Genomic DNA, 26,833 nt, shown 5'->3' with positions numbered 1-26,833 from the left:
TTTAATGTGGCTGCAGATAGCCTCCCGAAACCTCATAAATATGCAGCGAAATGTAAGGAGAGAAAATTGTGGACACGAGAGACAATTACTTTGAAACCAGGATAAGAGCAGCACGGGCCCAAATTAATCAGCTTGAGTCTCCTTCTTGCTGCCTCTCATTTGGCAGAGCAGGAGCCCAGCTGCCAGCCCAGAGGGAGACCATGGAAACATGGAACCTTTCAGTTTGGAGAAGACCTTCAGGATCACAAAGCCCAACCCATCCCCACCATGCCCACCGACCACGTCCCTGTGTGCCACAGATGCTGGGGGATCCCAGAACCCAAAGCCAATGGGGGAGGTACCCAACCCCACTGCTTTCCAGTTTCACCAGGGCTTTCCAGTTCCACCTGCAGCCAATGGATAGCTTTGCGTTCTCCACTTGTCTGCGTGCACTGGGGATCCCTTGGTGTGACACCATGGGTTACATTAGGAGGTGCTGACCCACATCCCAGACCCCAGTGCTCAGTGCTGCAGTAGTTTTGCTGTCACAACTGTTGCTCGCAGCCCATCTCATTGTTCCTAACTCCAGACTTTTTTAGAAGCATACCTCCCTATTTTTAATCTCCAGCCAGGCAGTGGTGTCGGAATACTTTGGGGTTTTGTTGGCATTTGTTGAGATGCATTAACTCAGATGACCTCTGAGCAGCTGTAAGGTTGGGCTGCTTTGCTCAAAAGTCACGACTTCACTCCTCTTAATTAACAGCGAGAAAACACCCACTCCATTCCTCTAATCTTGAAAGAGTTTTCCCACACCAAGAGTGACAACAATGCTCGATATTCCCAGCGTGGCCAGAAAGCAAAGTGGAGAGAAGAATCTTTATAAATAAAGTTCTCATCTCTACCTTGAAGCAGATGAGGACACAAGCTCTTTGTATTCTCCCCATGGAGGTGTGGGGGGGACACACAGAGCAGGGAAGCAATGACGCCCATGCACTGCTCACCATGGGATGCCTCTTGGCATCAAGGGAGGAGAATCACAGAACCATTTAGGTTGGAAAAGACCGCTAAGATCATCAAGTCCAATCATCAAAGCTCTGCATCCCAATGGGGTTGCCCTCAAGGACAGCAGTAGTACATGGCCACCCAAGCCCCAGCCCACGCAGCAATCAGCCCCAGGGTGTTGGTACGTGCAGCTCTCCCATCAATCAGGAGCCTGACAGTGTAATTTGTATCTGGGGAACCTGGAGCAATTACAAAACCAGCCCAAATGCTATTTGTTTCTCAAGATTTTGCCCTTAGTTAGCGCTGTCGTTCTGCTTTAATTACGTGGTAATTAATTGCAACAAAACTGTTTGGAAAGTGCATGTGTGCACAGCAGAAAGGTTCCAATATTGCAACCAGCTCCCCTGAAACCATGAGCACTAAATTTATGATCCTGGGTTGATAGAACACTTGGCCTTCTCTACACCACATGCATAGAACCACAGAACCATAGAAACATGAAGGTTGGAAAACACCTCCAAGATCACCACGTCCAACCATTAACCCAACCCTACTACGCCTGATCCATGGAATTGTCAAGGTTGGAAAAGACCACTGCTATCATTCAGTCCAGCCTCAACCCATCCCCACCATGCTCACTATGCCCACTTCTATCTGGAGGGTCTCCAACCTCTTTCAAAACCAGACCAAGACCCATGAAGGTGACTACCAAGCAATTTTGCATGTAGGAAAACCAACATGCAGAGCAGCTGATCTCCTTAATATATCTCCAAACAGGATTAAAGGGGCAGAAGCTGCTAGAATTGAACCCAAGGATGTTTTAGCAGTGATGGGAACCAGTCCCTAAAGGCAGCAGGCAGCCCAGCCCTGATTGTGTTTTAATCTTTGCCATTTCCTGTTTTCAGCATCTCCTCTCCTCTCTTCTTTCTCCAGTTTTCTCCTCTTCAGGACAACCTCCTGGCTTGGTGGAGGTGGCATTTTATAGAACCACAGAATAACCCAGGTTGGAAGGAACCCACGAGGATCATCAAGTCCATATCCTTACAGAGTTGGTCCCTAGGGTGAAGTGCCCCAGTGGTGGCCCCCCATTTGGGTGGCAAGACCCACATTTTGGATGGAGGCATCAGAACCCGTGTGGCACCAGGCTTATCACCACCCCAGATCCAGCTGATCCCAAAGACCTCCCAGAGAACCTCCCAGAGGTGCTGCTCCATCAGCTTCAGCTCACCTTGGCAAGAGGTGCCCCAGTGCCATGGTGACGGGCTCGGCGGCATAAACACGGCACATGGGTGTGGGCTGTTTGCACAGCAAGGGAGCTGGCTGCTCTCCATCCCTCCGCCCTGCTCCTCCCAGCAGTGCCAGCAGCTCGCTCCAATGTGGTCTCCCACCTCCTCCTGGGCTGCCTCATCCGGCGGCACCATGGAGCCACTTCCCAAACTGGTTCAGCACTGGGCAGGGCGGGGTGGGGAAACGCTGCCTCTCCCCACTGTCTGGGATGCGGATGCGATTTGATGGCCTTGACATCCCCATGCATGGAAATGTGCCATGGGGTGAGAAGTCCCCTCCTCCTCTGCTGCAGTGGCTGACAGGCAAGGTCAAGGACATCCCATGGGGTATGGGGTCTGATGCTGCTGACAGCATCACAGGGCTGTAAAGGTATCTGGGGGCACCAGCAGGCTTGGCAGCAGTGATGCAGTGGGACACATGGACGTGGATCACACCAAGGATTGTTCATTGGGGAGCAGCAAGGGCATTTGGGGGCACCGCTGGGGTTGGCAGTGGTGATGAAGCTGAAGATGGACATGGATCATGCAAAGGCCTGGACATGGTGGATGGGAGGGGGAGAAGCTCGCAAAGCCTCTGGATGTGGTGTCCTTCCCCAAAAGGCTGTGCCATCATGGCTACCACATGCCTGCTCCTCAGGGCAGGGACATCTCTTGGAGGGATAAGGAAGAACATAACCCAAGAGCCGTGAGAAATGGCTGCATAATGAGGGGAAGCTGCTCCCATGAGTGACATGAAAATGACGTGGGCATGTGAGCAGCATTACCACCGGGCACGCGCTTCCAGGAAGGAATCAAAGGGCTCTGACTAATACCACGATGCCTCCAACTCTTTCTTGGCAGAAGATCTCAGCCCTACATCCCCTCCCTCTATTCATCCCCGAAGGAAAACAACCAGCACAGCACCAGCCCCACGCTCCTCCATCCCATCCTCCTGCAAAGAGCTCTAAAAGTCTGCGGGGTCACCTCCCAGTGGTTCCCCAAAAAATCCATTCCATTGGTGGCGCAGAATGGAAAACCAATGAGGAATACAAAGCGGAGAGAGAGGCTTCAGCGCCCTGCAACTATTTTAATAGCTGCTCTTTAATTAAGAGCAATCGCTGTGGAATTATGTCAGTGAAACTTGCCACTCATTTATTAATTAGAGGAGGAATTTCAAAGGGAGTTCGGCCCCAGGCTGGCTGGAAAACCCCGCTGGCAGGGTTGGTGCTCTCTGGGTGCTGCAGCACGCCGGGGGGGGGCCGCTCATTGCCCACACCTGAGTAAACAGCACCAGCAGCAGCAGCAGGACGCGGTGCTAACACTGCCAGGCTGCCCAGGGCCTCAGCTGGGTGCACTGATTGAGTGCATTAATGAGGTCGTGGAAATGGGGCAGAGAACATGAGGGAAGAGATGGACAGAGCCTAGAAGACAGCTCCTTCCCTACAGGAGGAAGCCCCTCTCCTTGGAAGCAGCTGCGTATCTGCAAGTGACTCAGAGATGAAAACCTGAGCAGGATTGAGCTCCGAGCATGCTCCAGCTCCACTCACCTCCCTGTCTACCCCATTGCCCCATGCATGGAAGAGGTATTTCCTCCACCATGCTCGGGCAGATCCCCATAAGAACGCCATGGAGCCCCAAAAGGAGCAGGAGATGCAGGTGGGTGTTGCAGCGAGCACAGCCCAGGACTCAGGGTCCCATCACAGGAACCCTTTGGCTCTCCGTATCCCCATTCAGCACAGCCTCTCCATTGCCCCAACCCATCTCCAGTCTTCATCCAGTAGCGGGAAGGGGGGAAGGCACCACGTGTAGCCTCATCCCATCCTCGCAGGACACCCAGGCACAACGGTGGTGCCCCGACCTTTGTAGGGCAGCTCCAGGTCCCTGCAGTACTTCCACAAGGTTGGAAAGCAGCACCAAGAGCTCCCACTTCCATTTCTCCCTTCCCCATCACATTCCTCTCAGCAGATCTCCATTCAAACAAACCTTGCACAAAGCTGCAGCTCGACGTGTTGGTTCTGTCCCCAAGAATCACCCAGGCAGGGTCCAGAACTGGGGAGGGACCCTGAGAGAGCGCTCAGAGTGCCTTATAGGAAGGATTTGTTAGAAATATTACAGCCCAGCACCATCCTGGGGCGTTGCCTTTGTTAAAAAGGCAGCAAAAAGTTCCAGGGAGAGGCTGTAATTTCAGCCTGAAAATATATTCCTATTAAATACGACAATATTTCTATTTCTTTTTTTTTTTTTCACTTTTTTTTTTTTTTTTTTCCTCTGTCAAGTTATTTTTTCTCAAAGAACCCCAACAAAAATAACTCCTAAAACCAAGACCAAGCAGAACCAGCTCTGATCTGACCCACCTGCCCCTTCTGCACCCCACTGCCCACCCCAGGGGCGCACAGAAGTGTTTCACACCCCTGTTTCCCATCTGAAACACACCAACAAATAACACCGAGCTGGACCTGCAATGAAACCCCATCAACTGAGATGCGGTGTAGGGGTTGGTACAGAGCCAGAATCCCTGGGCTTGGTGAGGATTCACGATACAAAACGAGTAAATCAGAGAGAGAACCACAGGGTCGGGTTGGAACAACAATTAAAACTGCATGAAAACGGCGCTGGATTATTACAGGGGATCGAACGCGCCGGGGCAATATGGGAAAAGAACACCACTACCCTCCGAGCATGAAACACAGGCTGCTCCCCCTCACCCCCATAAGCCACGGGAAGGATAAAACAACCTACGTGAGATCTTTTGGGAACGAAGAGCAAAGCGGGGAAGCAGAGCAGCCGCTCACCTCCGCTCCGCGAGCCGACGACGCTGCCGTCCCCGGCGTGAGCCCCCCGGGCTGTGTCGGAGCTGCCCCGGTGCCTGCAGCCGAGCAGAGTGTCATTGATTTGTGCGAGGAAGGCTAAGCCTTTCTAGGAGCGGTTATGAGAATTCACTCCCACCACTCCCTCTAAACCAAAAGAATTTGGCACACAGCCCTCCCCGTCCACCTGTACTATTAAGGTCTGAGCGGCGCGTGGGACGTGGACCCATTTTACCGGGATCTTTTTGCGTTTCCTTTTTCAACGAGCACGCAGAGTCCTTTGCAGTGTTTTTGGTTTGGGTTTTGTTTTAGGTTTTTTCCTTTTCTTTTCTTTTTAAAGATATTAACCCTCCCCCCCCTCCAACCCCCCCTTTCTTTTTTTTTTTTTTGGTCTGTTTGTTTGTGTTCAAGCTGACCTATTGCATCCTCTCTGCTTTAACCGCAGGGCACAGGCTCTCACTGCCGTGCTCCACGTTTTCATAAACCATGCTTCTATAGACCCCGGAATGGGACAAAACAAGATGAAAGCCGTCTGTCATTAAACTAAAAGGGTTATGCTGCCTTTTTGTAACACTGACCCAAGTAAGGATGCCAAGAAGGCGTTCAGAGTTGGGCTTGACTCCACAAGCTGTTCAGATGTCACCTCCTGACCACTGGAGCTGGCCCCAAAGCAGCTGCTGACCTATCCTGCCCTTGCTATGAGTCTATCCCCTTCCAAAAAACCCTTCTGGCAGGCACTGCCACCACTGGAGCCCAGCTCACTGGAGCATGCCGCCTCTTTCTGCTGGGGTTGCAGCCTGACCCTACCCAGCTTCCTGGCATGTGTGCAACCCAATGGGCTCAGCCACAGCGTTGAAAGACAAATAACAGGATTTGAAGCAGGTCCCTCCCCTTGTTCAGAGCAGGACATTGGGTGGGGAAGGCTGGCAAAGGCAGGGATGCAACGTGGGGTGGCCACATTGGGGTCCCCATGTGTGGGTCATGAGGAGCGAGATATTCACCTCCGTCTTTGGGAAGGACCCCAAGAAACTGGATTGTCCTAGAGGTCCTGCCCCAAACCCAGAATCAAGTTGAAAACCACGGTTAATAAAACACTAGCTCCTTTCTGGCAAAGGCATCACAACAACAAGGAAATACATGTTAATGCAATAAATCTGATCTGGACGCTGAGTTACACATCACTAGCTATAATGAAAAACCCCAAATCACAACCAGAGGCATATCAGCATTGTTGCCACAAGAGGAGTCTGTCTTCCTGAAGCAGGAGGCAAAACCAAGAGTCAGAAACTTATCCCACCCTCTCTGAGTCTGCAGGAACAAAAATAAGCGGCTTCCATCCCCACACCCAAACCACTATCTGCAGCTCCTCCGGCCGCCGGGTTTCTAAGGAGTGTCTGGGTAAATCAGCACAAGACGTCGTTGTGAACAATATGTCTGGCCCCAGATAAGGGCAAAGCAAAAGAACTTGGGCAGCATCCAGAGGCTGCCAACACGGCATGGGGAGGAGTGCCAGCGGCCACCCACCGCCTTCCTGCACAGCCAAGATGTTGGGCTGAGCATTGGCTGCAAGGAAGGGATGCTGAGGAGAAGCCGGCATGGGGGGTACGGGGCAGGGATGCTCACCATGAGACCCAATGGGGTCTACCCACAAAAGTGGTTGGGTTCTTCCCATTTGGGGTGGTTTGAGCCATCGATCTGTTGGAGGAACAATGGCCTCCTCCATGCCACACTATGGGAGCTCACTGTTTGCCCTATTTCCCAGGGTGGTTTCTTGTCCTGTGCACGTGGAAACGTTCCCAGCCCATTGCTGACAAATGTCCCCAAATTCCTACCAGCCAAAAGCAACATTTGGATGGAGCAAAACGCTCAGAGGGGTGGGGAGATGTGGAAAACCAAAACGTCTCAGCGATGGGTCTGAGCACAAAAACACTGTAAAGTGTTTGGTGGGAAGTGGGTCCCCACTGAACCCCGGAAATAATGTGCTGTTCCACACATGAGATTGGTGGCTGGTGGAGGGACGAATGGGTTCCCAATGTTGTAAGGGAAGAAGGAATAAACTGCTTCTAGCAGGGTGTGAAACAGGGCTAGCAGAAGGAAGGAGAGGAGGAAGGGTGGTGGTGGACCCCACCTTGGCTGGGCAGATTGCAAATAGAATGGAAAATAGTAAAAAAGAACTGAAAAGTAGCTGCAAAGCCCAGTGCAGCCCTAAAGTAATGGGCGAAAGCTCTCATTGTGAGGGCATGGGATGGAAAGATGCCATGGAAAGAGCTTAAAGGACCTCTGCCCCACCAGAAAAATCAGGGGTCATCAAATTTAAAGTTTTCACAGGTAAAATTAAGTTTAACATTGTTACAGCACCCTTATTTTACTGCCAAAACATGGGATTTAAAAAGACGAGTTTTGGCAAAGACAAAAACCATCAAGAGAACTTACCCCTAAATCTCACAGCAGCTGCTCCAAAATGAGCTCCAAGGACTGGTTGGGATGGAGAAGACTTGGGGGCTACATCTAAATGCTGTGTAAGACTTGGTTAGATGATACCTGGGGGTTGGAACTGGATGATCTTTAAGGTCCCTTCCAACCCAACCATTCCATGGATGCTGGAAACTTCAAGGCTCCTTCCAACCCAACCATTCCATGGATGCTGGAAACTTCAAGGCTCCTTCCAACCCAACCATTCCATGGTTGTTATGATCTTCAAGGCTCCTTCCAATCCAACCACTCTACAGTTCTATGATCTTTGAGGTCCCTCCAATCCAATCATTCTACAATGACATGATACACAGCTGAAGGCAGGAGCAAAGTCCCTTCTTACTAATGTTTCAGTCCTCACCTCCTCTTTATCAAGAAGGAATTTCAAGCCCACTTTAGTACAAAATTGGGTAAGAGTTACTAAAAATAATGGACATAGAATAAATCCCAAACAAGATCAGATGTTGTTTTAGCTTTATTCAGAATACTCTCACCTTAATAATAAAAGACACAACATGGAGATGCTTTACAGAGCCTGATTGAGGGACCCCAGGGGCAGCTGAAACTGGGTGAGGTGTAGATTTCCACAGATGCCCAAAGGGCTTCTGAACATCTCCGTTACCCACATCACCACCTCCAGTGCCACAAAACCTTCCCAGCATCCCGGAGCAAACATGTGAGCGCTGATAAGAACCCAAGTGATGCAAAAAATAATTTGCCAGGGGACAAAAGGAGGAGGTGGAAGACATCAGCATAGACCCGGATCCCAGCAACAGCCGCACACCACACATTTCCATTGCAATCAGCTCAGAGTGCCTTGCACAATTTGCCACCCCGGTGCAATTGCTACATGCAGCTTTGGAAATGCGTTCCCCACGCTGTAATTTCTCCAGCACTTATTTTTGCTTCACTCTCCCATGAAATCACGACTCCTCACCGGTTCTGTCCACAACATCCCACCCCTGGGACTGAGCAAATTGCCTCAGGGCTCCCACTGTGGGTTGCCCACCCTCTGTTTTCATTTCCACAATCCCCCAAATTCTCCTTATCCCAGAATGAGCACCTCTGCAGAAGCTCCCCAGCGTAGGTGGAAACAATCCTGTCTGTTTTCAGAAGCCGTGGATCAGGCCACAGGTCCTTGCAGAACATTGCGTTAATAGTGAGAGGCAAATGAGCCATTTTGCTGCTCCTGGCTGAATATATATATATATATATGCAGCTGACCTGCATATATATATTCCTGATAACGCATTTACAAAGTGCTCCTGGGCCGAGGGCTTCGCCAGCCGAGATTTCATACAGAATGAAACTGTTGGTGTCACGACCACAGCCTGCTGAAAAATGCCCTTTTCTATGGGAGAGCTCAGCAGAGCCCTCACTATAATGACCTCAGCGATATCAATAACTGCATTTCGGCACATTCATTATCTGCTCACTGTCTGGCCCGGCCAAGTGCCGCGGGATGGAGCGAGGAAGGCAAACATGGAATTTTCAGCAGAAAAATGGCATTTTCCTTAGAAGCAGACAGGTCTTTATCTCCTTTCCTTTCCTGAGTGCTGAGCAGATAGATCAATCTGCATTCAGCGGAGCAGCATTCTCCTATAGGGCTTGCTCCCCATGCTCCCCACTCCCTGCTCCTCCAAGCTTTATGGAACGTTCTCCTCCTTTGCCAACTCCTCTTAATCCTCACCCACTGCTATTAAGGATCCCTAAATCTATGCAAGGGTTTCATATCACGATTTGTAGGACATTCAGGCTTCAGAACAGGTTTCTTTCATGCCAATAATTTAGTGCGCAGAAATCACTGCCCAAACAATGGACCTGAAGGCCAGAAAGTCAGCTCCAGGTCTCCTTATAGACAATGAACAATGTCTCCCGGTTTTCTCATCTGTTCACTGCAACACATCACAGACAGTGATGGGAGCTGTGAATCCCAACACTCCTCCCTGCAGAGCTCGACATGGATGGAAGTGTGGAAGTAGTGCAGGAACTCAGTGCATGGAGGTGTGTCATTTATGTACATATGTATATTATTATTACATGCGGGTATGTTATTTACATGTATATTATAAACACAAAGGATTGCTTTCAACTCTCTCCTGGGGTGCAAATCTAACCTAACCAAGCCATGACCCAAGATCCAACCCAACCACTGTAAGCAGACTGCCCTTCCAAGAGCATGGCATATTACTCATCAGGTGAGAAAAGGAATTTCATAGTCATAGAATCATAGAACCATTGAATGGTTGGGTCAGAAGGGACCTTGAAGATCACAGAACCATAGTATGGCTTGGTTGCAAGGGACTTTGAGGATCACAGAACCACTGAACCATGGAATGGTTGGGTTGGAAGGGACCCCAAGGACCCTGAGCCGCACCCCTCCCATGGGTTGGGTGCCCCATGCCAGCTCAGGCTCCCAGGGCCCATCCATGGCCTCGGGCACCTCCAGTGATGGGGCACCCACAGCTCTGGGCAGCAGTCCTGGGGCCTCATCACCCTCTGAGTAAAGAATTTCCTTCTCACATCTGACCTAAATCTCCCCTATTTTTGTTGAAAGCCATTCCCCCTTTTTTTCCTATCACTATGTGCCTGCACAAATTTGTATGATAACCTCTTCGGTCTCCAGCTATGGGTGGTCTTGCACCCAAGGGGAGAGCTACAAATATTGTTAGAGGCAATTCTCAGCCAAACCTATTAACAAACCCAAAGTGACATGGCTGGGCTGTCACCTCCCCAGCCGTGTCGACAATAATTGCAGGTGGAGCCCCTCACTGCCTCCCACCTCGCTGAATCAGCAGCAATTAAGGGATAAGAGCACGGTGGAGGAAAATTGCAATTTCCTTGCCTGGAGATGGGGAGGGAGGTCTGCAGCGAGAGCCATGCTGCCGTGTGCCCTGATGGGAGAGGGCTGACAGCGAAGCTGGTGCTGGAATAAATTGGTATTTAAAGGGCAGAAGTCCCACGGGAGCTGAAGCCAGCAGCAGCCACGCCGCTAACAAGGACAGGAGATCTCCAGTGGCCCAGGGCCCCTGATTTATTATTTCAGAAGCCCTCAGCAGAAGAAATCTGCGCAAAGAGGAAGAAAGGGAGAGGGGGAGGATGAGAAAGAGATGTGGAATGCAATGACAAGAAGCACTGGGGGGCAAAGCTCATCCCGAGGGATAAGGCTACTACAAACAGAAGGACCAGGGGTGACTGGAGCTCTAGGAGGGAGTGAGCCAAGCAAAAGGGCAGCAGCACAACAGCCAGCTCCTTAATGAATGCAAAGAGATGCACAACAGGGTGGGTGTGAGATGAATTCCTGCTCCTTGGGCACCTGACTATGTCCAGAACTGATGGTGTCAGAGCTGGGATGGCATGGGGGGAACTCTGCCCTGCGCACAGCTGCAGATGCTCAGCGAGGAGGTGCTGGATGTATCTGGGCAGGGATGGCATGCAGTCCCAACAGGATCACCCACCGCTGTGTGAATCAGCAGCGCAGCATCAGAGCAGGAGAAAAGTAATGATGCAGGAAAGGCAGAAGCATCCAATCAATACTTCTGCTCCGCGTTTGGAAAGGAGCGGGATGATGTGCTCATGTCACACAAGGAGGATGGAGTGCTTTCCAGTCCATTAGTAACCACGGAGCTTGTTAAACAGCATCCACCGGCGATAAACAACGTTAAATCGGCCAGCATGGATGGCTTGCTCCCCAGAGCCCTTCACCAGCTGGCTGAGAGCTCTGCCCTGCTGCTGTGCATTTCAATGCATCCTGGAATACCAGGAAGGATGCAAAATGGGACGGCGCGATGAGCAGGTTGGCACGGATGGCACCGACAAGGGGTAAAACAACAGGAACACCCCTGAGAGTCACCCATAGAGGAATTAAAGGACAGAGACACAGCTGGTGCCGGGTTCTGAGGAAAACACATCATGCCACACAACCCTGATTCTGTTCTCGGAGCTGATTACAAGTTCGGTTAATAAAGATAATTGCCTAGAGATAATAGACAGGTTTTGTGAGGCATTTGATTCACAGTGGCACGGCACCCTGATTAAAAAGGGAGGGCTGTGCCATGACAACAAAGCACACGTGCAGGGGCTCCGATTGATCTCTGCAAACAGCGGTCAGAAGGACTCCGGGCTGTTTCCAGGGGGATTTCAGGAGGCTCAATACCAGCCCCAATATTCAGCGTTTTCTTATCTGGAAGCAAATACAGCGTTGCTGCTGATCAATCAGCTCCGTGCTGCACAAACAGCAGGAGCCCAGCAGCCATCCAAGCAGAGTGGGACCACGGCAGGCAAGCAGCTGGCCGGGGTCATCACCTGGAGAGCTGCGGCCATGAAAATGCAAGAAATGAGGAGTTTGTACCTCTGGAGACACACTGCCTTGCTGGAAAATGAGTTTTGGGTCAGGCATGTCATTGAGCTCGCTGCAGTGTGCCTGGGTGGAAGGAGTGGAGGTGACATTCTGCTCCAGTCCCACTGCTCCACACACGCTGCCCAAGTGAGACTTAAAATGGCAGATTTTAAGAGAAATTGAAAGGAATTTTGGCATTTGCTTGGGAGAGGAGATAAATCCCAGAGGTACGTCAGCAAGCACAAGAGAGTGTATAGGAGCCAGCCCACACCTGGGCTTCAAGCAGAGCTGAATTCAGGCTTGGTATTAGGAGCAACTTCTTCAAAGAGTGGTGATGCAGCAGCACAGGCTGCCCAGGGAGCTGATGGAGTCCCCATCCCTGGAGGTGTTTGGGACCTGTGGAGATCTGGCACTTGGGGATGTGTTCAGTGGGTATGGTGGGGTGGGTTGGGGTTGGGCGTGGGGATCTCGGAGGTCATTTCCAACCTTAATGATTCTGTGACTCTACGATTCTCTGAATTCTGATGCTGACCTCTGAGTCCCCAGGGAAATCAATTAAAGCTCAATCCAGCATCTTGTACCACAGACATTTCCATCTGGCCTTTCACATCCCTGGAGAAAACACAATGCTTATGCTAGGTATGAAGCTCTGTGGCACTCAGGGGACAAGCACATGGAGGCAGCCAGCATCCCCACAGGCAGCACAAAGCCTTTGAAATCCTGTTCTTGTCCATGGCTCCAAATCCAGAAGCCTTGCAAAAAAAGGTTTTTATAAACCTGCAAGCAAGAGAAAATGGAAATGGAAAGGCTCCAGCAGCCCTGCATGAAGCACCTCTCTGCACTCCACTTGCACTCTACCGAGCATCCTGCTAGCATCACCACCTCTCTTCTCCTTTTTCTCAGGCATCAACCAGCTCCCCCTCAAGCCAGCAGTGTGCTGCCATGTCTCTAGGATTATTGTTATTTCTTTTCACCCTTCTACCATAGAAAAACAGAAGTTACTCAGCCCCGTGAGGCAGTGAGCAGCAGCACTGCCCCAAGCTGTGGGTGGGTGCTGCCTTTTCCTGCTTCAGGAACAGAAGGGGTGGATGATTCCAAACGCAGATGTTTAACCCAAGCAGGCCCCATCCATCATGGGGGAGCTGGGGATTAGAATACATTGTTATTGCTGAAGGTGAATTCAAGAGATAAGGCATTAAATCAAAGTCTTACCTAATGCCAGACATTACAAAATGTTTCAAACTTGGATGCAAAAATACACTTTGGCTGAAGCAAGGAATCACAAAGGTTGGAAAAGACCTCCAAGATCCCCAACCCCAGCCCATCCCCATCATGACCCTAAATAGAATCACAGAGTCATGAAGGTTGGAAAAGACCTCCAAGACCCTCAAGCCCAACACACGCTCCATCATACCCACAGATCATGTCCCCAAGAGCCACGTCTCCACAACTGTGGAACATCTCCAGGGACTGGGACTTCCTCAGCTCCCTGGGCAGCCTGTGCCACTGCATCACAACTCTATAGAGAGGAGAATCCCACCATGCACAGTTTTGGTGAAATCAAGCTATGCTGATTGTGGAGCCTTCTTCAAAGAAGCTCCTTATCAGCTGTCTTACTGGGCTGCTTAGGACAGGTCACAGAATCATAGAATGGCTTGGGTTGGAGGAGATCTCCTCCAAAAAAAAAGACAATGTAGGGTCTCAGCTTGGAGTACCTGCTCTCCATGTGCTGGAGATCACAGAATCATAGCACCACAGAATGTCCCAAGCTGGAAGGGACCCCTAAGAATCACTGAGTCCAATCCCCAGCCCCAGACAGGACCACCCAAACCCAATGGTTGTGAGCACTGCACAAGCACTATCCACATCCACTGCCCTGGGCAGCCTATTCCATGCCCACCACCTCAACCTTTTCCTCACGGGTTTCAACAAGCTGCCCAAGTGCATCTCTCTCTCCCCTAGCAAAGCCAGGATGAGCCGTACAATGCAGCCCCTTCCCCAGAAAGATACTGTCTCGACCTCCCATTGCCCTCACCCGGCACACTTTCCTTAGCATTTCCCAAGCACCTCCACAGAAAGCCTCAGCCCCCGCACTACCAGGCTCTGCCAGCAGCTCCCCTCGGTTGCAATTAACGCTTGATGAGGCAGAACATCTCCCCCACTCCAGCCAGAGCAGCCAGAGCAAATTATTTAGAAGAGGGAAAAAGAAACAATAACATCAACCGCAGCAGACAAAGGCTTCTTGTCTTAAATCCTTACTAAGGAAAAATGGTCCATGGCGTCGTGCTCAGGTCAGGTGCTGTTGTGTAAGCACTCAGCATATTGGGGTGGAAATGCTCATGGGAGCATTGCCACAGCCCTCTGCATGTAGCAGTGCAGACCCTCAGGGCTCCCCAATGCACTCTGCCCCAAATGGGAGCTCTCCCAATGGAATGAATGGATGCATGGTGATGCCACAAAGGCACCCCGTGGCCAAGGCTATGTGGAGCAGTGGTTGACCCTAAAGGTGATCCTAAAGGACTCCCTGAAGGTTTTGCTCTGATTGCTCCAGCAGGGCCTGATTTTTCAACAGGTTGAAGAGCAGACAGGCAGTAATTGCGTCTTTTTCCCCTTGTATTAAAAAAAAAAACAGGGAAGGAGGAGGAGGAGAAAGGACCCATTTATCACGTGCAGTCAAAGTGCAGCCTGGGCTCTGTGAAATGAAAATGAGTCAGTGACACTTTGCATAATGGCATTCCCGTTCTTTCTCTTAAATAATTTGTATTTTAATGAGTCCGTTTTACTCCAGCACTGGTCTGTAGCCCGTACAAAGTGCCTCAATTTGATTTTTCCAAATCCCAGTGTTGCATTTTTTTTTCTTAACAAAAAGGTGAAGCAAAGCAGGCTCACCGCTCTCCTGGTTCAGACTGGAGCAGGTAATGAATCTGCCTGCAGAGATGGTGCTTATCTCATGGCCTTCCTGTTCTCTGCTCCTGCTTACTGAAGAACTCCTCCACCACCAGATAATGGAAATGGGCAGAGCCAGCAGATAAACAGAAGGGCAACTGAGGGCTTTACAGGAGCAGGGCAGCAACATGACTGCTGTCTGATCTCCACCTGGCTGGTGGGTGAGCATGGTGGGGATGGGTTGGGGTTGGACTCAACGACCTTGAAGGTCTTGGCCAACCTCAACAATTCTATGCATGGGCATGGTGGGGTTGGGCTGGGGTTGGACTTGGTGACCTTGGAGGTCTCAGCCCACCTTAGTGATTCTGTGATTCCATGGTTCTATGATGCTTGGCCCCCAAAAGAGGAGTTCCAGGGTGGTCATGGGCTCTGGAGGGTATGCAGCCTCAATCAGGTCAAGGTGAGTGATGTTCCTGGACTTTAGATCTCTGGGCTGCAGTGACCCAATGGGTTCTCTTCTGCTCTGCTGCTTCATGCCTGCAGCACCCACTGCCTCGCTGCTTCTCTCCCCTATTTTGCAGCCTTCTTCTGCAGCATGCCACCTCCCCAGCCTTTGTGGGAGCACCAAGTGGCCCAGCCAGCTGGCTCTACAAAATCCCTGCTCTTTTCTTGGTTTCTGCCCTACCCTGGGCAGAGCTTCAAAGACCCTCTCTGAGCTGGCTGGCAGCACTCCCTGGAGCAAAGCATCACAGATGAGGCCAGCAGGAATGGTAAGAGCCCAGGCAGCCTGGCATTGCAGTGTGAGCTCAGATCCAGGGGCCATAACAGTCTCCAACAGCCCCAGCCCCTGTTGGGCTTCCAGGAAGGTGCTCTCAGCCCCAATAGCTCAGCACTGTTATAAACCCCAGAGAAGAAGGCTTCATTTCCCTTCCAAATCTCACATCTGCCTGCTAATTCATAGCTCTTTGCCACTCCCATACAACATCTGACCCTTATTCCAGGATTTGGAATATGGAATATTCACTGATGAAAGCAGATGTAAAAGCATTTTCTCATGGGCACGGCTTCTTTCATCACTGTGCTACAAGATGGGGTGATGAGAAGCACCCAGGGGCTTTCTCTGGATGCCCATTGGGTCACTATCCCCTTTCTCTGCCCCTGTTTGCCTCCATTCCCTCACCTACCTTTTCCCAGCCTCCCCCGATGATTTTTCCCTCTGGTTGGTAATTGTTCTCATTGCCCTTCACTCACAGCCAGCACTTTGAGAGCTGGCTATGGACGCAGTGCAAGCTCACCTCGTTCCCAGCTGCTGAACTGCATCAGGAGAGGAGCTAAAATGCTTCTCTCTTAAAAATGGGGAAAAACAGCAGAGCAGAGCAGACCGGAGACGACGGCAGCTCTTATTTTTCACCAGCCGAGTTGTTTTTGGAGGCATAACACTGGGTTCATTCATGGAGCTGCGAAGTGCTGGCTTTTTGACGGAAACAATGAGCAAGCAAGGATGAGCATGGCAGGATAAATGGCCTGTTTCCTGCCTCCCAACATGGCCAGTTTCTTTCCTATGCTGGCGGCCAGCTGTGGCCACATGGAGCTTCCTGGCGAGCCCAAGGGCATGGAGAGAGCTGCTGGCAGAGCCACCAACCCTCCCTCCCAACCAAACCTAACCAGGGCTGGAGTGGATCTTCGTGCCGTCCCAGGTGGTTCTCCTCGTGTCACCTCACGTGGTCACCACGGCTTGGCAGAGCCCTCAGTCCTTTTGGCAGCACACGATTTGCTTCAGAGGGATACAAAGAGAGTGCTCTGACTTTGGGTTCTGCTATCGTGGAATCTGTCAGAGGGATACGCTACCTTCCACCAACATAATGGATGAAAGCAGGAGATGAAATGCCATTCCATTATCTATTTATTAAAAGCACCACTTGAGCTGCTTTTATTCGGCGTACATCTCATACTAAAGAGGCACTCCTTGACTGTGTAAATCAGTGAGCAATTGTGTTTTAACAGCCTTTAGAATGGCATTTCCCCACAGCTTTAGATGGACTATCAGACAGAAAACCTCTTCCAAATCTCACTTATCATAACAGACACTAGCACGGGGCTCTTTACTGCTCCCGCACCACCGAGACAAACACAAAATGGGTCGTTAAGCTCACAAAGCACACCACTCACTGCCACCTCTCACCCCACTGCATGAACATCCTTAATGACAGGTCAAAAGAAATAATTTTGCTTGCAGAGCACTATCCAGTATATCCTATCCAACAGATGGGCTCCTGGTAGGCAACACAACACCAACTGCAGACCACTGCTTACCCCACCTGTTTGTTTTTGCAGCAATCAGCACTCAGACAAACAGAAAAGATGCAGCCACTTTCAAACCACCTTCCCATCACCTGAGTGAACACCGTCACCAAAGTGGAAGCACTTATGCCAGATTTACAGTAAAGAGGCATCAGGTGTGAATAACAACATCAGTGAAACAAAATGGAGGCTGTTGCCTTATCTCTGCTTCACCAGGATAAACTGAGATGTCGGTTGGGTTGCTTGGCTATTTTCCATAGTAAGAAAAATACTCATCAGAACTCAGGAGCTGGTTATGTTTTAAATGAAACGCTGACAGGAGACAAGCAAATGAAGCTTTGCCTTGCACTGTGGAAATCAATGGATGCTCTACCATGGACATGGCAAATGTCACATCCGTTGAGAACAGAGGAGAGAGATGTGCCCACACTCATGGAAGGAAACCTCTCAACCATGGTCTGGAAACCATCTGAGTAGAAATAGTTAGGTAGATAGATAATTGATAGGTAAATGGGCAGACAGATGAGTGGATGGATGGATAGATGGATGGCTGGATGGATGGATGGATGGATGGACGGACGGACAGACGGATGGACGGGTGGCTGGCTGGCTGGATGGATGGCTGGATGGATGGCTGGATGGATGGATGGATGGATGGATGGATGGATGGATGGATGGATGGATGGATGGATGGATGGGTGTAGTAGGTGGATGTGTATGTAGATGGATAAATGGATAGAGGGGTGGATGGGTGAATAGATGGATGGATGGATAGACAGACAGATGGATGGATGGATGGATGGATGGATGGATGGATGGATGGATGGATGGATGGATGGATGGATGGATGGATGGATGGATGGACGGATGGGTGTAGTAGGTGGATGTGTATGTAGATGGATAAATGGATAGAGGGGTGGATGGATGGATGGATGGATGGATGGATGGATGGATGGATGGATGGATGGATGGATGGATGGATGGATGGATGGATGGATGGATGGATCCCCACAGTTCTGCTGCCATCAGAGGGATTTCAACACATATTACAGCAAATTCAGTGTAGAGGCTGACTTTCTCAGCAGGTTGTCCCTTCACAGTGGCAGCCCCAAATGGGAGCTGACAGGGTTCTGAATTAGTACCGAACTGTAGGGAGGATGGTGTGCAAGCTTCTTGGCTCTGACAGCCCTGCTGCTGGCCTGCCTCAGAGGGAAATGGCATCCCATTCACTCTATTCCATGGTGTGAGAGGTCACCAGGGAAGGTGCACTTGTCACCAAGAATAAACTTTTACAAGGAGGTTGTGTCACATCTTCCTCAGGGATGGAGCCAGCTTCAGTCAGTGGAAAAGCTCCCCTGAGTCTGGTGTGGTCTGTAGCCATCCCTAAGCAGCGGGCAGCAAGCAGTGACAACGTCTCTGCAATGACACGGGCTATCAGCTGGCACAACACGTGCCCCAATAGATACCTTCACACGAACATGCCAAGCAGCCCAGTTCAAATAACTCATTAGCAGAAGTCACCCCAAAACCAAAAAGTTCCCAAAGTGCCAGTTTACCAGGCAAGCTGCCTAAACAAATCATCTTCCCTTTGCTTCTACCTACAGCACATCTTCTCTAGAGCTATTCTGACATCAAAGGAACCAGCAGACTGGTAGGGGCTGCAGCTCAGTAAAGGATGGATGACATCCCCCAAAGCATTCAAGATGCTGAAGTTTCCAAAGGAACTTCATAGTTTTCCCTATTTCACTGCCTGTATAATCTATATAGTACTGCCAGTATATACTACTATACAACAAGGAGACATTAATTTGAATGCTCTCTACAGTGGGTGGCAAGTCAGAAACAGGACAATAGCTAACGTGGCATGCACAGAAAAGCACTAAACACCATCTAGCCTTCCTGGGAGAAGAAACCAGAGCCATCCGGTAGCAACATTGCCTGCTTAACTGGTTAGTGATGTCCCAGGAACCCAGGCAAGGACCTGAGGAACCTGAGCTCAAGGCAAAGACCGTATCCTGCCCTGATCAGCTTAGAGGCCAGCACAGGGAGAGAGAAATCAACTTCCAGATGTGTGCAGCCTCACCACAAACCCAGACTGAGCTATTTCCCCTGGCACAACACATTTCAGAGTGACTCCTTCCCCAAGATCACCTCCTGAAGTGGGCCAGGTGTCACTGAGCCATCCCATCCATGGGCACGGGGAGCAGTGAGCCTGGCTGCCCCATGTCTCACAGCACGACTAACACAGTGGGGTGCCATTGCAGGAAGGGTTGCAAGCCTGCCTGCAACCCAGCCCTGATCTTCAGTGTAGGTCAAGCCTCAAGGTGACAGCAAACTCTGCCTACCCACCTGCATCCAGCATGGCGTTAAAAATTAAAGCCAAGTGGTCGGAATTCAAAGAGAAGTAAACAGAACATAAAACTCAAGCACAAGGCTATGAAGTCCCTGGATGTTGAAGTGCAAAGGCAGGGCACAGACATCCCTATGCAGTGCTTTTCCTCAGGCAATGACCCTGGGGTTGGGCTGCTGCTGTTCAGAAGGGCCAAAGAGGGTCCTGGTGGTCTCAGCCAATCTCACCTGGAACCCTCAGTGCAGCAGGGCTGGGAAGATTGCAATGGAGGGGCTGGGAAGCAGCATGCCATCCCCTGCTCCTGCCTCAGCTCCCAGCTGGGTTTCGTGCCTGGGAGCATCAGCGCTGCGAGCCAGCAACAGAGCATCCCCTGCTCATTAGGGATGCAGTGGAGAAATGCTAAATAACCAGAGGACTGTTGGGCCCTGGAGAGGGCAAGCACCATTTTCTGAAGGGCCCTCTCTCCCTCAGCCCCATCTGATGAGCTTACAGATCCTCATACAACCACCCCAAATCCCCCCTCACCCTGACCATAGGAGTTCAATGAGATGGAAGTATGGGAAAGGTTTGGGTGACTCATGTGGACAGAGAGCTGAGCTCCCCCAGGACTGAACCCCCTCTAAGATGTCACTGCCCACCTGCTTGTCCCGCTGTCCCCTTGTCCCATTATCATCCCTTCTTTGTGTAAATACAGCCCGAGTGCTCTGCCTGCCTCCCGGCCTCCGTTAATTGTGGCCTGGGGGAGAAGCAGATAAGAGAGCACTAAAATTTAACTACGTCTCCACAGATGGTAAAAATAAACTGCAATGTGACAAGGAAAGATGGTGGGGGTGATGTGGGCACGGGGGGACAGCAGCCCTCCCTGCTCTGGCCATGGACAGGGGCTGCAGGCAGCTGTGCTGATGGGGAGATAATGATCTCCTGAGCCCTGCCTGCATCTCGGCTTCTCACTCTGTGACATCTTTCACAGACAATTCCCCCAGTTCTTCAGGGAAAACCCTGCGGCAGAGCAGGCAGTGGAGATGAACTTCCATCTTGCACTGGCCCTGAGATATCTCAGAGACACCGCAGGTCCCAATCCAACAAGTCTCAGTGGGATGGATGTCCCCCCCGCCACCCACTGCCCCTGCTCTGTGTCACAGAATTATAGAATGGTTGAGTTGGAAGAGACCTTGAAGACCACAGAATCATAGAACAGTTGGATTGGAAGGGACCTTACAGATCACAGAACCATAAAACAGTTGGGTTGGAAGGGACTACATTCAGTGGTAGAACCATAGAATGGTTGGGTTGGAAGGAAATTTGAAAACCCCCTTCAGCCCCACCCCTGCCATGGGCTGTCTATTCCCCCAGCACAGGCTGCCCAGGACCCATCCACAGCCTGAAGCACCCCCAGGGGATGGGGTACCCACAGCTCTGGGCAGCAGTGATGGGGCCTCACCGCCCTCTGGGTGAAGAATTTCTGTTCTGCACTGTGAGAGCTCACCTGGAGTACTGCGTCCAGATGTGGACCTAAAGCAAGAGATGTGAGCACCTAAAGTGGGGGGACAGACTCTTCAGCAGGGTCTGTTCTGACAGGACAAGGGGAAGTGGTTTCAAACTGATAAAGGAGAGATTTAGACTGGGTATAAGGAAGAAGTCCTTTACAACAAGGGTGGTGAGCAGCACAGGCTGCACAGAGAGGTGGTGATGCCCCATCCCTGCAGACAGCTGGGTGGGCTGTGAGCACTGATGGAGCTGTGGGTGTCCCCATGCACTGCACAGTGTGGGACCTGAGGGCCTTACAGGGGCCTCAAACCATTCTGCGGTTCTCCCACCACGAGGTTATCAACAGAGCAGCCCAGGTTCTGCGCAAAGGAAACAACATCAGTTTTGTTGGAACAAAAGCAAAAGCCACTTAGAGAGGCGCTGGTTTTTGTTGTGGTTTTTTTTTCCCCTAAGAACTCACAGAACTGCACCAGCACACAATACCTCAGCACCTCATGTGGGTACATGATGCCTCAGCATCCCACCAGCACCAAGGAACAAAAGGATGCACTGCGGAGGGGATTGGTGGGAAACTCTCCAGGCTCTCACGCTTCGCTTCAGACCCAGTGTTTGTAGCGCTCTGCATCTCATCTTTTCATAAGGAACTCTTACCAGGAAACAGTAGGAAAAAAAAGGGGGCATTTCCAGGCAGAAAAATTGGTCTCCCAACACAATTTTTCTAAAAAAACTCTTTTGTTCACAACTCTTCTGGGGAGCGAATCCAGCAGAGTGCAATGTGCACTCCTAAATTAGTTTCCAGGCACTTGGGATGCGATATTATTCATTTTCTCCAAACATTAGGTAATGCCTTCTGCCCCTTTCAAAGTCTGCACGAGGGGTCTTTGATGCATTGTGTGACTTGAAAGGTGGAGGGCTACAGAAGCGTTTCTTTCAAGTCCTTGCTTTTTATCAAGCATGCTCTGTTCTGCTCGCTATAATGCACACAATGGCACGAGAGTCCTGACCCGCTTCACGTCTGATGGGCTGAGATCTCGGATGCATGGGATAAAACATCCATTCTTAGCAATACTGCTTAAACACTCACGGCCCTATTCAGGCAAACAGTACCCAGGGGTCCAGCACGGTGCTGAGAGCAGCAGGAATGGACACTCTGATGGCTGAGCAATGCGACAGTGGGGAGCAACTCTGCTGCATTCGCTCCCCTTCCATTTCACCTCCAGGTCTGGAGGAAAGCACTGCAGAGCCACTCACAGCCAGATGCGTTTTCCTTAGGAAAGTATTTGGTGTGTGTGACCACGAATGCCATTGTGCACATCTGCAAAAGTAATGACATTACGGCACGGGCACCAAAACCAGCTAGTTTTGTCTTATTATGCTGACACATCTCGGGAAGCAGAAGTCAAACTGGTAGAGCAATGGGCAGTGCTGGCATCTCAGAGCATCACTTTCTGTCTTTGGGGCAGCATTGGGCACATTAGGCTTTGGTGGCCACTGCATACATCCCTGCAGTTGTCTCCTTCGTGGTGAGCCAAAAAGTGATGGCTGTTGGTCCACAGTAAGTCTCCTTTTTCCTGCCCCTGTCCAATAACACAGGACCCAGTACAAGGATGTTAAGTGCAATCTACCCATAACAAAGCAAATACATTTCAGTAGCAAATTAAACGTTTTCTTGTCCCGCAGACAATTGCACTGGCACATTTCTATCAAAGCACCAGGCCATTCTGTGTTACCCTTCTGGTCTCATGCCCTACAGGTAAAGCTACCTCTAGGGTAGTTCAGAATGGCTGCAGGGAGGCTATTCAAGAGCCCTCTTAGTATCTCTAACACAATCCCATCAGGTTGTGTCCCATGTGTGACAGTGTGGTGTCACCCAGCTGCCATTAGTTTGCGTCCCACAAATCCCAACAGCAGATAAGGAAGCTCCCATGATCTGGCCATTCATCAGCTTGCAGGCTGGGAGAGGAAACTATTTTCTATCAATACAACCACTCTATTCCTTCCTGGCAAATTGGAGTTTCTGCTTCTCTTGGGGACTCTGACAGCACAAGGATGGGAACGATCGCTCCTGAGTCACAGAAAAGATGCTGTCACGGCCAAGTGGAGCATCTGCACAAATTGAATGGGGACTGAAACTGCTCCTTTGAGGGAGGGAAAAAAAGCAAAAGGGAACAGAACTGCAGGAGAAATGTCACCGATTTGTAAGGCCCAGGCAGAACCAACACAAAGGAAGTCTGTGCAAGAATGCAGAGTGTTACCAGAACTACCAGGCACCATCCAAGTCCAACATGCCGAGCAGCCAATTGTTTACTGCTAAGCAGGCTGCAAGCAGATGTTTCATATGCTGAATCACTCCAGGACTGTTAGAGCTGCTCCCAGCTACAGGGAACAAACCCCAGCTACTGCAAGTGAGGAGAACCCTGCTATCCCATACACTGTAATCATGCACCCATGCCCCATGCCCGTGTTGACCCCAGCCTGGTGTGCAGCCCTGCAGCACAGCTCATGCCCAGCCAGCAGCCTTCCCTGCTCCTTGTTTACAGCTGCCCCTGGGAAAGCAGCTGAGGTATTTTCCTGCTGATTACAGAGGAGGGAGTGGGAGGTGTGGGAGTTGCAGGGGAGTTGGGTCTCTGCTCCAGGCACTGATTAGAGGTTTTGGGAATGAAGTGTGGCTCCCAGGCAGCTCTGCTGGGTGGGTGTGGGGAGCAGAGGGCTCTAGGGTGGATGTCAAAGCCAGGCCAGATGTTATGAGGCTCAGAATGCCTACATAAGGGTCCTCTGCACTGATACTTGTCTAAAGAAGAGCCCTTCCCAAAGCCCATTCTCATCTATCTATGCCTCCTTGCACCACAAAGCTCACACTCAGCTTAAAGTCTGTGTCTCCCCAGGGCCCAGCCACAACTCCCAACACTGCACACAACCCTGTGGTACAGAAGCAGTGCCAATACATAGATTACCCAGCACTAAACATCTGAAATACATGTAAGGCAGCACTAGTGAGCACAAAAGTTTGCTCCGTAACAGAGGAGCATGGGGCCTGCGCTCAGCCCCACCACGAGCTCAGCCAGCATGCAGCAGAGCATCCCACCTGGTGCAGTGCAAAGCAGCTCAGGTCAGCAGCACCAAGATCCAGCTCTGACACTTCTGAATCATAAAAACAAAACCAAACAACAAAAAACATTCCTTTCTTCCTGCTGGAGACCAGTAGGCAAGCACCCAGCTCCTGCATGACAGCTGTGGAGAACAGCTCTGGAGAGGACCTTGAGATGTCACTCGGAGCCCAGACTGCAGCAGGGCCAAGCAGGACGACAGTCAAAAGCACTCAGAGCATTACCAAACATTGTTCATCACATTTGTGTGTGGCTGCAGTGACCCTGCTGCCTGCTCTTTCCGGCAGCACATATTCATGAGTGCATCTTGTGTAGATTTACAAAGAGGCAATTAGCACTTCTGTCATTTATAATGGGAGGGGATTGCGTCCTTGCTGGAGCTGATTTCTGCTGATCCATCAGACAGCAGAGATTCAGCTCCTGCAGAGGTCCCTGGTGAGCGAAGGGCCGGAGCCACAGATGTCACAAAGGGAACAGGAGCACCACTTTGTGTCCTGTTTCCCTTTGACCATTTCTTAAGAAATTGGAGAGGGGGAAAAAAAAGAAAAAAGAAAGAGAGAAAGAGAGAAAGAGAGAAAGAGAGAGAAAGAGATAAAGAGAGAAAGAGAGAAAGAGAGAAAGAGAGAAAGAGAGAAAGAGAGAAAGAGAGAAAGAGAGAAAGAAAACAACCACAAAAACTTCCATCAGATCCCAAACTGCACTTCTGGTTAAGAAGTCCTGCCCTGCAAAAGCTCCTGCCAGGCCCATGGTCCTCCTGCCAGCAACCCATGGCCAACTCAGCCATGTCTCCTTTCCTCACAGAATCATTAAGGTTGGAGAAGACCTCCAAGATTCCCAACCCCAAACCCCAACCCCAACCCACCATGCCCACTGACCAGACCTGCAAGTGGCACATCTCTACAGGTCTTGAATACCTCCAGGGATGGGGACCCTACCATGACCCTGAGCAGTCTGTGCCACTGCATCATCTCTCTATGGAGGAGAAATTGTCCCAAACATCACACCTGACCCTCCACTGGAGCAGCTTAAGGCAATCACCCCCCATGTTACCTGGGAGCAGACCCCCACCTCACCACAGCCTCCTTTCAGGGAGCTGTAGAGAGCAATAAGGTCTCCCTTCAAGCCTTCTCTTCCCCTTGTGCTCCAGGACAGGGCTGAGTCACAAAGTCACCTAGCAACACCATGCCCTGGAGGTGCCAACCCACCCATCACTGTAATGCATCTCTAAGGACAGATGGGAGATGGAGAGGGAAATGGATCCTGTTCACCCACCCCTGCAGACAGTGTTATGGCCTCATCCCCTGGGGGATGATCGCCCATCTGTGTCCTCCCACAGACACACTGTCATCCAGAGGTACTGCTCTGAGCCCCAGCCCAGGGGATGAAGTGCTGAGAGGATGGCATGAGACCACCATGACCTCAGCTTGGCCAACACTACGCCTCAGTCCTCTCATCTGAGGGAAAAAACACAGTTTGGATGGACAAGGTCCAGCTGAATGCAGCACCTTGCGACCAGCTGGCAATCACAAGGGCCAGAGACAGCGGTCTGCGTTGCCAAACAGGGAGCTGACAGCTCCACGTGGGTGTTGGGCTACTGCCAATGGGTGTTGGATTGGAGAATGAACCCCCAGATGGCCACCGATGGGCAGTGGGTGGCTCATAGGGGACAAAGCAGCTCTGAGCTATGGGGAGCAGGTTGGGGTGGCTGGGGAGGGTCAGGTTGGCTATTAGGAAATATTGCTCCAAAGTGGGGTGATGCTCTGGCTCAGGGAAGTGGGGAGTCCCCATCCCCAGAGGTATCCCAGAGCTATGAAGATGTGGCACATGGAGACACAGTTAGTGGGCATGGTGGGGTTGGGTTGAGGATCTTGGAGGGTTTCTCCAACCTTCATGATTCCACAGTTCTTTTAAGGGACACAGGGGTTGAGGGCTTCCCACCAAGCCCTGAAGGCTGCAAGGACAAGGGAATTTCTCCACCAAGCCTTAGAAGCACGCAGTCATCCAAGAGTCAGTCCAAGCGAGAGAACAGCCACTGCTTTTGTGCAATCTCTGGATTTGCCGTGTTTGACAAGGGCAGAGCAAATGCCGTGCGTTCCCATTTGGTAAATCTTACATGAGAAGAGTGACACAAATGCTCAGAGACACGTGTTATCATGGGTCAGCTGGGCTCAGCTTCCCCAGGTCCCTGAGCTGGCTCCATCACTCAAACACTTCATCATCTCCAGGCAGCCCCGGCACAGGTTTACTGGGGTCTCACGATACAGGTAAGAGAATAGGAATCCTCATGGCCTCAGGTTGTGCCAGGGAAGGTTCAAGCTGGATACTGGGAAAAACTTACTCTCTGAAAGAGTGGTGATTCAGTGACACCTCTGCCCAGGGAAGTGATGGAGTCCCCAACCCTGGAGGTGTTCAGGAACTGTGGAGGTGTGACACTTGGGGATGTGGTCAGTGGGCATGGTATGGTTAGGGATGGGTTTAGACGTGGGGATCTTAGAGGTCTTCTCCAACCTTAATGAGTCTGTGATCCTCTTCCTATAAGGCTGAGGTTGCATCCACCCTGAGCCTTTATGGGATTCTCACTCATAGGAAAGCACTAACAACATTTTCCAAGTCAGCTCAGGACTCAGAGATTTGTGCCAGGACATGGAATCCAGGGGCTCTGACCACCACAACCAATTTAACAACAGGGAAGATAATTGCAGGGTGCATGCACTCAAGGAGCAGCGAAAAGCCACAAGTGATAATCTTTGCAACAGGTGTCACATCTCCTTGTCGTGCAGCTCAGGCTGTCAATACAAGGATATTTAGGCAGCAAACAAGGCAGAGAACACAGGTGA

General features: G+C 50.8%; 1 protein-coding gene across 5 annotated transcripts in view; it reads right to left on the bottom strand.

Moving 5' to 3' along the window:
• ZBTB7C (zinc finger and BTB domain containing 7C) overlaps window positions 1-26,833 on the bottom strand; it is a 100,626-nt gene that overhangs the window by 26,216 nt on the left and 47,577 nt on the right. Inside the window, exon 1 of one of the 5 annotated variants that reach the window (XM_072359943.1) lies at window positions 4,986-5,103. The exons of 3 other annotated variants lie outside the window; for them this stretch is intronic. The gene's annotated coding sequence lies outside the window, so the exon portion shown is untranslated. Of the gene's footprint in view, window positions 1-4,985; window positions 5,104-26,833 lie in introns of those variants that run through there. One more of the 5 variants, XM_072359941.1, reaches the window with a different exon arrangement.

The sequence above is a fragment of the Excalfactoria chinensis genome, chromosome Z (assembly GCF_039878825.1).
Source record: "Excalfactoria chinensis isolate bCotChi1 chromosome Z, bCotChi1.hap2, whole genome shotgun sequence".
Taxonomy (NCBI): domain Eukaryota; kingdom Metazoa; phylum Chordata; class Aves; order Galliformes; family Phasianidae; genus Excalfactoria; species Excalfactoria chinensis.
The sequence above is the reverse complement of the archived record's forward strand: the minus strand, read 5'-3'. Positions and strand labels throughout refer to the sequence as shown.